Source organism: Rutidosis leptorrhynchoides, chromosome 5, assembly GCF_046630445.1.
Source record: "Rutidosis leptorrhynchoides isolate AG116_Rl617_1_P2 chromosome 5, CSIRO_AGI_Rlap_v1, whole genome shotgun sequence".
NCBI lineage: Eukaryota > Viridiplantae > Streptophyta > Magnoliopsida > Asterales > Asteraceae > Rutidosis > Rutidosis leptorrhynchoides.
Window position 1 is genome coordinate 308,297,858 of NC_092337.1, and position 12,802 is coordinate 308,310,659.

Sequence of the window (12,802 nt, forward strand, 5' to 3'; positions counted from 1 at the left end):
AAATATGAGTAATCATTCATGACTTATTTACATGAAAACAAAATTACATATCCTTTATATCTAATCCATACACCAACGACCAAAAACACCTACAAACACTTTCATTCTTCAATTTTCTTCATCTAATTGATCTCTCTCAAGTTCTATCTTCAAGTTCTAAGTGTTCTTCATATATTTTACAAGTTCTAGTTACATAAAATCAAGAATACTTTCAAGTTTGCTAGCTCACTTCCAATCTTGTAAGGTGATCATCCAACCTCAATAAATCTTTGTTTCTTACAGTAGGTTATCATTCTAATACAAGGTAATAATCATATTCAAACTTTGGTTCAATTTCTATAACTATAACAATCTTATTTCAAGTGATGATCTTACTTGAACTTGTTTTCGTGTCATGATTCTGCTTCAAGAACTTCGAGCCATCCAAGGATCCATTGAAGCTAGATCTATTTTTCTCTTTTCCAGTAGGTTTATCCAAGGAACTTAAGGTAGTAATGATGTTCATAACATCATTCGATTCATACATATAAAGCTATCTTATTCGAAGGTTTAAACTTGTAATCACTAGAACATAGTTTAGTTAATTCTAAACTTGTTCGCAAACAAAAGTTAATCCTTCTAACTTGACTTTTAAAATCAACTAAACACATGTTATATATCTGTATGATATGCTAACTTAATGATTTAAAACCTGGAAACACGAAAAACACCGTAAAACCGGATTTACGCCGTCGTAGTAACACCGCGGGCTGTTTTGGGTTAGTTAATTAAAAACTATGATAAACTTTGATTTAAAAGTTGTTATTCTGAGAAAATGATTTTTATTATGAACATGAAACTATATCCAAAAATTATGGTTAAACTCAAAGTGAAAGTATGTTTTCTAAAATGGTCATCTAGACGTCGTTCTTTCGACTGAAATGACTACCTTTACAAAAACGACTTGTAACTTATTTTTCCGACTATAAACCTATACTTTTTCTGTATAGATTCATAAAATAGAGTTCAATATGAAACCATAGCAATTTAATTCACTCAAAACGGATTTAAAATGAAGAAGTTATGGGTAAAACAAGATTGGATAATTTTTTCTCATTTTAGCTACGTGAAAATTGGTAACAAATCTATTCCAACCATAACTTAATCAACTTGTATTGTATATTATGTAATCTTAAGATACCATAGACACGTATACAATGTTTCGACCTATCATGTCGACACATCTATATATATTTCGGAACAACCATAGACACTCTATATGTGAATGTTGGAGTTAGCTATACAGGGTTGAGGTTGATTCCAAAATATATATAGTTTGAGTTGTGATCAATACTGAGATACGTATACACTGGGTCGTGGATTGATTCAAGATAATATTTATCGATTTATTTCTGTACATCTAACTGTGGACAACTAGTTGTAGGTTACTAACGAGGACAGCTGACTTAATAAACTTAAAACATCAAAATATATTAAAAGTGTTGTAAATATATTTTGAACATACTTTGATATATATGTATATATTGTTATAGGTTCGTGAATCAACCAGTGGCCAAGTCTTACTTTCCGACGAAGTAAAAATCTGTGAAAGTGAGTTATAGTCCCACTTTTAAAATCTAATATTTTTGGGATGAGAATACATGCAGGTTTTATAAATGATTTACAAAGTAGACACAAGTACGTGAAACTACATTCTATGGTTGAATTATTGAAATCGAATATGCCCCTTTTTATTAAGTCTGGTAATCTAAGAATTAGGGAACAGACACCCTAATTGACGCGAATCCTAAAGATAGATCTATTGGGCCTAACAAACCCCATCCAAAGAACCGGGTGCTTTAGTACTTCAAAATTTATATCATATCCGAAGGGTGTCCCGGAATGATGGGGATATTCTTATATGTGCATCTTGTTAATGTCGGTTACCAGGTGTTCACCATATGAATGATTTTTATCTCTATGTATGGGATGTGTATTGAAATATGAAATCTTGTGGTCTATTGTTACGATTTGATATATATAGGTTAAACCTATAACTCACCAATATTTTTGTTGACGTTTAAAGCATGTTTATTCTCAGATGAATATTAAGAGCTTCCGCTGTTGCATACTAAAATAAGGACAAGATTTGGAGTCCATGTTTGTATGTTATTGTGTAAAAACTGCATTCAAGAAACTGATTTCGATGTAACATATTTGTATTGTAAACCATTATGTAATGGTCGTGTGTAAACAGGATATTTTAGATTATCATTATTTGATAATCTACGTAAAGCTTTTTAAACCTTTATTTATGAAATAAAGGTTATGGTTTGTTTTAAAAATGAATGCAGTCTTTGAAAAATGTCTCATATAGAGGTCAAAACCTCGCAACGAAATCAATTAATATGGAACGTTTTTAATCAATAAGAACGGGACATTTCAGTTGGTATCCGAGCGTTGGTCTTAGAGAACCAGAATTTTGCATTAGTGTGTCTTATCGAGTTTGTTAGGATGCATTAGTGAGTCTGGACTTCGACCGTGTTTACTTGAAAAATGATTGCTTAACAAATTTTGTTGGAAACTATATATTTTTAACATGTGAATATTATGTGATATATTAATCTCTTAACTCGTTTGATATTATGTGATAGATGTCTACCTCTAGAACAAGTCACATTGACACACCTAATAATAATGAAGAATCAAATGTAAATTGGAATGATTCGTGGACTGATTCACAAGTTCCCGAAGAGGAACCGGAAGAAGAGTCGGAACCGGAAGAAGAGTCGAAACCGGAAGAAGAATCGGAACCGGAAGAAGAATCGGAACCGGAAGAAGAAATAGAACCGGTGGGGGAAATAATAAAACGGTTAAGTAAAAGAGAATCCTCAACCAACCGACCAAAGTTAATTATGGTCAATGGTGTTTCCGCCAAGGAAGCAAAATATTGGGAGGATTACCAATTCTCCGATGAATCGGATTCCGACGAGAATTCCGATGATGTTATAGAAATTACCCCAACTGAATTTAAAAAGGCAAAAGAAAATAATAAGGGAAAGGGCATAAAAATAGAGAAATCTAATTCCAACCCCGATGAACTTTATATGTATCGTCAACCCCCGAAGTCCTTAAGTTGTAACAATGATCCGGGAACCTCTAAACCACCATGTTTTTCTAAACCAATGTGGATAACGACGGCTCGTATTAGGGGAACATCATATATCCCTAGAAACTTGGCAAAACGAACCAAAACCGAAGAAGAAGAAATGAGCGAGTCGGAATAAGATAGTTGTATTCGTGTGGTGTAATATATGTAATATAGTGTGCTTATGCTTTATGATATATGTAAAAATTGCTTGTATTAATAAGTATTTTTTTATGAATCTAACTCTTGTCTATTTTACAGTTTAAAAACACAAAATGGATAGACAACCCAATATTTTAAGAGACCTACCCGGAGACATGATTGATGAAATCTTGTCTAGAGTCGGTCAGAATTCCTCGGCACAACTATTTAAGGCGAGATCAGTTTGTAAGACATTCGAAGAACGTTCCAAGAATGTCTTGGTTTATAAGAGACTTTCGTTTGAAAGATGGGGGATATCACATTGGGAAACCCATAAGTTACGATGTGTTTACTTTGACACATATATTGCGGGGAACCCAAATGCTATTTTACGCAACGGGTTAAGAAATTATTTTGACTCAATATATCCGAATATTGGACTTCGTGATTTAGAAAAAGCGGCTAACATGCAACATAAAGAAGCATGTTATGCTTACGGATTAGTAATGTTCGCTTCTCACCAAAGTGAGAACAAGAACATCGGGCTACAACTATTAAACAAAACGTTTCCACAAGTGACGAAGTCGGTAATTGTGGTAAGAAATGAGGTTTTTAGATTGTTACGGGACTGTTGGACATTACGTAACCCTCGTCCCTTTGACGACATTACAACACGCTGTCTTATCAACGGCCATAACGGTTATGTTCCACAAGACCAAGGATGGGAAGTAATCCTAGTAAAACCAGAATGCATGACTTGTTTCTGGACGTATGAATTACGTGTCTTTATTGCCTTTGCTGAACGACTTGTGTACTAGCTAGAATTATCTTCACAACTATCTTGTATCAAAGTTATTGTGTGCTATATTTCATGCTTTATGTAAAATAAGCGGTATTGTAAGTTTGTAAAATATTGTATAAAAGTTTGAACGCGAAATATTATTATAATCAGTTTTTCACATAGAATTGTAGTAGTTGAATTGTATATTAGCTACTAAGTATGAACTTAACGGGTAGGTACTACCCGAATTTAAACTTATAAAACGCTAATATGAAGAAAAAGCTTTTATAAATGAGTTCATATTATGCTACGAAATACTATTAACTACTCTTAATATTCTGTATGATTAACTTGTTCCATTTGACTATTTTGAAGGAAATGGCACCGACTACTCGACACACCGTGAATATGAATGAAGAGGAATTCCGTACTTTTCTAGCTTCAAACATAGCCGCAGTACAGGCTGCGCTACATACCAACAATAACCTTGGATCTAGCAGTACAGGAAATCGTGTAGGATGCACCTACAAAGAATTCACTGCCTGCAAACATTTGGAATTTGATGGAACCGAAGGACCAATCGGATTGAAACGTTGGACCGAGAAGGTCGAATCGGTGTTTGCCATAAGTAAGTGTACTGAAGAGGACAAAGTGAAGTACGCTACGCATACCTTCACAGGTTCTGCGTTAACATGGTGGAATACCTATCTAGAGCAAGTGGGACAAGACGATGCGTACGCACTACCGTGGTCAGCATTCAAGCACTTGATGAACGAAAAGTACCGTCCCAGAACCGAGGTCAATAAGCTCAAGACAGAACTTAGAGGTTTACGAGCCCAAGGATTTGATATTACCACGTACGAAAGACGATTCACGGAATTGTGCCTATTGTGTCCGGGAGCATTCGAAGATGAGGAAGAGAAGATCGACGCGTTTGTGAAAGGATTACCAGAAAGAATCCAAGAAGATATAAGTTCACACGAGCCCGCCTCTATACAACAGGCATGTAGAATGGCTCATAAACTAGTGAACCAGATTGAAGAAAGAATTAAAGAACAGACTGCTGAAGAGGCCAATGTGAAGCAAGTCAAAAGAAAGTGGGAGGAAAACGGTGATAAGAATCACCAATACAACAACAACAGCAATTACAACAATAATCAAAACAATTATCCCAACAATCGCAACATCAATCGCAACTACAACAATAATAACCGCAACAACAACAACAATCAGAAGCAGCTATGCCAAAGGTGTGAAAAGAATCACTCGGGGTTCTGCACCAAATTTTGTAACAAGTGTAAAAGAAATGGTCATAGCGCGGCGAAGTGTGAGGTCTACGGACCAGGGGTTAACAGAACGAAAGGAACAAATGGTGTCGGAACGAGTAATGGCGGAGCAAGTAGTGTCGGAGCAAGTTATGCCAATGTAGTTTGTTATAAATGTGGAAAACCGGGCCACATTATTAGAAATTGCCCAAACCAGGAGAACACGAATGGACAAGGCCGCGGAAGAGTTTTCAATATTAATGTGGCAGAGGCACAAGAAGACCCGGATCTTGTTACGGGTACGTTTCTTATTGACAATAAATCTGCTTACGTTTTATTTGATTCGGGTACGGATAGAAGCTATATGAGTAGAGATTTTTGTGCTAAATTAAGTTGTCCATTGACGCCTTTGGATAGTAAATTTTTACTCGAATTAGCAAATGGTAAATTAATTTCAGCAGATAATATATGTCGGAATCGAGAAATTAAACTGGTTAGCGAAACATTTAAGATTGATTTGATACCAGTAGAGTTAGGGAGTTTTGATGTGATAATCGGTATGGACTGGTTGAAAGAAGTGAAAGCAGAGATCGTTTGTTACAAAAATGCAATTCGCATTATACGAGAAAAAGGAAAACCCTTAATGGTGTACGGAGAAAAGGGCAACACGAAGCTACATCTTATTAGTAATTTGAAGGCACAAAAACTAATAAGAAAAGGTTGCTATGCTGTTCTAGCACACGTCGAGAAAGTACAAACTGAAGAAAAGAGCATCAATGATGTTCCCATTGCAAAAGAATTTCCCGATGTATTTCCGAAAGAATTACCGGGATTACCCCCACATCGATCTGTTGAATTTCAAATAGATCTTGTACCAGGAGCTGCACCAATAGCTCGTGCTCCTTACAGACTCGCACCCAGCGAGATGAAAGAACTGCAAAGCCAATTACAAGAACTTTTAGAGCGTGGTTTCATTCGACCAAGTACATCACCGTGGGGAGCTCCTATTTTGTTTGTCAAGAAGAAAGATGGTACATTCAGGTTGTGTATCGACTACCGAGAGTTGAACAAACTTACCATCAAGAACCGCTACCCAATACTGAGAATCGACGACTTATTTGATCAACTACAAGGCTCGTCTGTTTATTTAAAGATTGACTTACGTTCCGGGTATCATCAAATGCGGGTGAAAGAAGATGATATTCCAAAGACTGCTTTCAGAACACGTTACGGTCATTACGAGTTTATGGTCATGCCGTTTGGTTTAACTAATGCACCAGCTGTGTTCATGGACCTTATGAACCGAGTGTGTAGAACATACCTTGACAAGTTTGTCATTGTTTTCATTGATGACATACTTATTTACTCAAAGAATGACCAAGAACACGGTGAACATTTGAGAAAGGTGTTAGAAGTATTGAGGAAGGAAGAATTGTACGCTAAGTTTTCAAAGTGTGCATTTTGGTTGGAAGAAGTTCAATTCCTCGGTCACATAGTGAACAAAGAAGGTATTAAGGTGGATCCGGCAAAGATAGAAACTGTTGAAAAGTGAGAAACCCCGAAAACTCCGAAACACATACGCCAGTTTTTAGGACTAGCTGGTTACTACAGAAGGTTCATCTAAGACTTTTCCAGAATAGCAAAACCCTTGACTGCATTAACGCATAAAGGGAAGAAATTTGAATGGAAGGATGAACAAGAGAAAGCGTTTCAGTTATTGAAGAAAAAGCTAACTACGGCACCTATATTGTCATTGCCTGAAGGGAATGATGATTTTGTGATTTATTGTGACGCATCAAAGCAAGGTCTTGGTTGTGTATTAATGCAACGAACGAAGGTGATTGCTTATGCGTCTAGACAATTGAAGATTCACGAACAAAATTATACGACGCATGATTTGGAATTAGGCGCGGTTGTTTTTGCATTAAAGACTTGGAGGCACTACTTATATGGGGTCAAAAGTATTATATATACCGACCACAAAAGTCTTCAACACATATTTAATCAGAAACAACTGAATATGAGGCAGCGTAGGTGGATTGAATTGTTGAATGATTACGACTTTGAGATTCGTTACCACCCGGGGAAGGCAAATGTGGTAGTCGATGCCTTGAGCAGGAAGGACAGAGAACCCATTCGAGTAAAATCTATGAATATAATGATTCATAATAACCTTACTACTCAAATAAAGAAGGCGCAACAAGGAGTTTTAAAAGAGGGAAATTTAAAGGATGAAATACCCAAAGGGTCGGAGAAGCATCTTAATATTCAGGAAGACGGAACACTGTATAGGGCTGAAAGGATTTGGGTACCAAAATTTGGAGATATGAGAGAAATGGTACTTAGAGAAGCTCATAAAACCAGATACTCAATACATCCTGGAACGGGGAAGATGTACAAGGATCTCAAGAAACATTTTTGGTGGCCGGGTATGAAAGCCGATGTTGCTAAATACGTAGGAGAATGTTTGACGTGTTCTAAGGTCAAAGCTGAGCATCAGAAACCATCAGGTCTACTTCAACAACCCGAAATCCCAGAATGGAAATGGGAAAACATTACCATGGATTTCATCACTAAATTGCCAAGGACTGCAAGTGGTTTTGATACTATTTGGGTAATAGTTGATCGTCTCACCAAATCAGCACACTTCCTGCCAATAAGAGAAGATGACAAGATGGAGAAGTTAGCACGACTGTATTTGAAGGAAGTCATCTCCAGACATGGAATACCAATCTCTATTATCTCTGATAGGGATGGCAGATTTATTTCAAGATTCTGGCAGACATTACAGCAAGCATTAGGAACTCGTCTAGACATGAGTACTGCCTATCATCCCCAAACTGATGGGCAGAGTGAAAGGACGATACAAACGCTTGAAGACATGCTACGAGCATGTGTTATTGATTTTGGAAACAGTTGGGATCGACATCTACCATTAGCAGAATTTTCCTACAACAACAGATACCATTCAAGCATTGAGATGACGCCGTTTGAAGCACTTTATGGTAGAAAGTGCAGGTCTCCGATTTGTTGGAGTGAAGTGGGGGATAGACAGATTACGGGTCCGGAGATTATACAAGAAACTACCGAGAAGATCATCCAAATTCAACAACGGTTGAAAACCGCCCAAAGTCGACAAAAGAGCTACGCTGACATTAAAAGAAAAGATATAGAATTTGAAATTGGAGAGATGGTCATGCTTAAAGTTGCACCTTGGAAAGGCGTTGTTCGATTTGGTAAATGAGGGAAATTAAATCCAAGGTATATTGGACCATTCAAGATTATTGATCGTGTCGGACCAGTAGCTTACCGACTTGAGTTACCTCAACAACTCGCGGCTGTACATAACACTTTCCACGTCTCGAATTTGAAGAAATGTTTTGCTAAAGAAGATCTCGCTATTCCGTTAGATGAAATCCAAATCAACGAAAAACTTCAATTCATCGAAGAACCCGTCGAAATAATGGATCGTGAGGTTAAAAGACTTAAGCAAAACAAGATACCAATTGTTAAGGTTTGATGGAATGCTCGTAGAGGACCCGAGTTCACCTGGGAGCGTGAAGATCAGATGAAGAAGAAATACCCGCATCTCTTTCCAGAAGATTCGTCAACACCTTCAACAGCTTAAAATTTCGGGACGAAATTTATTTAACGGGTAGGTACTGTAGTGACCCGAACTTTTCCATGTTTATATATATTAATTGAGATTGATATTTACATGATTAAATGTTTCCAACATGTTAAGCAATCAAACTTGTTAAGACTTGATTAATTGAAATATGTTTCATATAGACAATTGACCACCCAAGTTGACCGGTGATTCACGAACGTTAAAACTTGTAAAAACTATACGATGACATATATATGGTTATATATAGTTAACATGTTTTTATTATAAGTATGTATCTCATTAGGTATTTTAACAATGAGTTATATACATAAAAATGAGACTATTAATTTAAGAAACTCGAAAACGATATATATAACGATTATCGTTATAACAACGTCTTACTAGGTACATATGAATCATATTAAGATATTGATACACTTGGTTAATTATGTTAAATGATAAGTAAATATATTATTAAGTGTATTAACAATGAAATACATATGTAAAAATAAGACTACTAACTTAATGATTTCGAAACGAGACATATATGTAACGATTATCGTTGTAACGACATTTAACTGTATATACATCATACTAAGATATATTATATATCATAATATCATGATAATATAATAATTTAAAATCTCTTTTGATATTATAAACATTGGGTTAACAACATTTAACAAGATCGTTAACCTAAAGGTTTCAAAACAACATTTACATGTAACGACTAACGATGACTTAACGACTCAGTTAAAATGTATATACATGTAGTGTTTTAATATGTATTCATACACTTTTGAAAGACTTCAAGACACTTATCAAAATACTTCTACTTAACAAAAATGCTTACAATTACATCCTCGTTCAGTTTCATCAACAATTCTACTCGTATGCACCCGTATTCGTACTCGTACAATACACAGCTTTTAGATGTATGTACTATTGGTATATACACTCCAATGATCAGCTCTTAGCAGCCCATGTGAGTCACCTAACACATGTGGGAACCATAATTTGGCAACTAGCATGAAATATCTCATAAAATTACAAAAATATGAGTAATCATTCATGACTTATTTACATGAAAACAAAATTACATATCCTTTATATCTAATCCATACACCAACGACCAAAAACACCTACAAACACTTTCATTCTTCAATTTTCTTCATCTAATTGATCTCTCTCAAGTTCTATCTTCAAGTTCTAAGTGTTCTTCATATATTTTACAAGTTCTAGTTACATAAAATCAAGAATACTTTCAAGTTTGCTAGCTCACTTCCAATCTTGTAAGGTGATCATCCAACCTCAAGAAATCTTTGTTTCTTACAGTAGGTTATCATTCTAATACAAGGTAATAATCATATTCAAACTTTGGTTCAATTTCTATAACTATAACAATCTTATTTCAAGTGATGATCTTACTTGAACTTGTTTTCGTGTCATGATTCTGCTTCAAGAACTTCGAGCCATCCAAGGATCCATTGAAGCTAGATCTATTTTTCTCTTTTCCAGTAGGTTTATCCAAGGAACTTAAGGTAGTAATGATGTTCATAACATCATTCGATTCATACATATAAAGCTATCTTATTCGAAGGTTTAAACTTGTAATCACTAGAACATAGTTTAGTTAATTCTAAACTTGTTCGCAAACAAAAGTTAATCCTTCTAAATTGACTTTTAAAATCAACTAAACACATGTTCTATATCTGTATGATATGCTAACTTAATGATTTAAAACCTGGAAACACGAAAAACATCGTAAAACCGGATTTACGCCGTCGTAGTAACACCGCGGGCTGTTTTGGGTTAGTTAATTAAAAACTATGATAAACTTTGATTTAAAAGTTGTTATTCTGAGAAAATGATTTTTATTATGAACATGAAACTATATCCAAAAATTATGGTTAAACTCAAAGTGGAAGTATGTTTTCTAAAATGGTCATCTAGACGTCGTTCTTTCGACTGAAATGACTACCTTTACAAAAATGACTTGTAACTTATTTTTCCGACTATAAACCTACACTTTTTCTGTATAGATTCATAAAATAGAGTTCAATATGAAACCATAGCAATTTGATTCACTCAAAACGGATTTAAAATGAAGAAGTTATGGGTAAAACAAGATTGGATAATTTTTCTCATTTTAGCTACGTGAAAATTGGTAACAAATCTATTCCAACCATAACTTAATCAACTTGTATTGTATATTATGTAATCTTGAGATACCATAGACACGTATACAATGTTTCGACCTATCATGTCGACACATCTATATATATTTCGGAACAACCATAGACACTCTATATGTGAATGTTGGAGTTAGCTATACAGGGTTGAGGTTGATTCCAAAATATATATAGTTTGAGTTGTGATCAATACTGAGATACGTATACACTGGGTCGTGGATTGATTCAAGATAATATTTATCGATTTATTTCTGTACATCTAACTGTGGACAACTAGTTGTAGGTTACTAACGAGGACAGCTGACTTAATAAACTTAAAACATCAAAATATATTAAAAGTGTTGTAAATATATTTTGAACATACTTTGATATATATGTATATATTGTTATAGGTTCGTGAATCAACCAGTGGCCAAGTCTTACTTTCCGACGAAGTAAAAATCTGTGAAAGTGAGTTATAGTCCCACTTTTAAAATCTAATATTTTTGGGATGAGAATACATGCAGGTTTTATAAATGATTTACAAAGTAGACACAAGTACGTGAAACTACATTCTATGGTTGAATTATCGAAATCGAATATGCCCCTTTTTATTAAGTCTGGTAATCTAAGAATTAGGGAACAGACACCCTAATTGACGCGAATCCTAAAGATAGATCTATTGGGCCTAACAAACCCCATCCAAAGAACCGGATGCTTTAGTACTTCGAAATTTATATCATATCCGAAGGGTGTCCCGGAATGATGGGGATATTCTTATATATGCATCTTGTTAATGTCGGTTACCAGGTGTTCACCATATGAATGATTTTTATCTCTATGTATGGGATGTGTATTGAAATATGAAATCTTGTGGTCTATTGTTACGATTTGATATATATAGGTTAAACCTATAACTCACCAACATTTTTGTTGACGTTTAAAGCATGTTTATTCTCAGATGAATATTAAGAGCTTCCGCTGTTGCATACTAAAATAAGGACAAGATTTGGAGTCCATGTTTGTATGTTATTGTGTAAAAACTGCATTCAAGAAACTGATTTCGATGTAACATATTTGTATTGTAAACCATTATGTAATGGTCGTGTGTAAACAGGATATTTTAGATTATCATTATTTGATAATCTACGTAAAGCTTTTTAAACCTTTATTTATGAAATAAAGGTTATGGTTTGTTTTAAAAATGAATGCAGTCTTTGAAAAACGTCTCATATAGAGGTCAAAACCTCGCAACGAAATCAATTAATATGGAACGTTTTTAATCAATAAGAACGGGACATTTCATAAATGATATTGCAACTTCCATTGAACCCACAACTAGAGTATCTCACAAAACATACACTGAACCCACGATATTGTAACATACATTAAGTCCATAGTATAAAAGCTCCTGCCCATTAAATCGAACACTAACCTCATTGCTTTCACACCATAATGAAATTTCACACAATAATGAAATATGTACCTTTATGTAGTTTCCGATGCGTTTAAATATCCTAAGAGCCAAACCTCATTACTTTAGTTTAGATGGTCGTTCGTCACTATCGAACATTCCTTCTAAGAAATTGCCAAACTTGTTGATTTCATCTTTTCCATACTTCTTAGGATTTAAGAGCTTGCCTTTTACTTTAATCGGTTTTCTGTGAAAATCCGTTGTGTGTGCCTCCTGTGTATCTTCCCCATCAT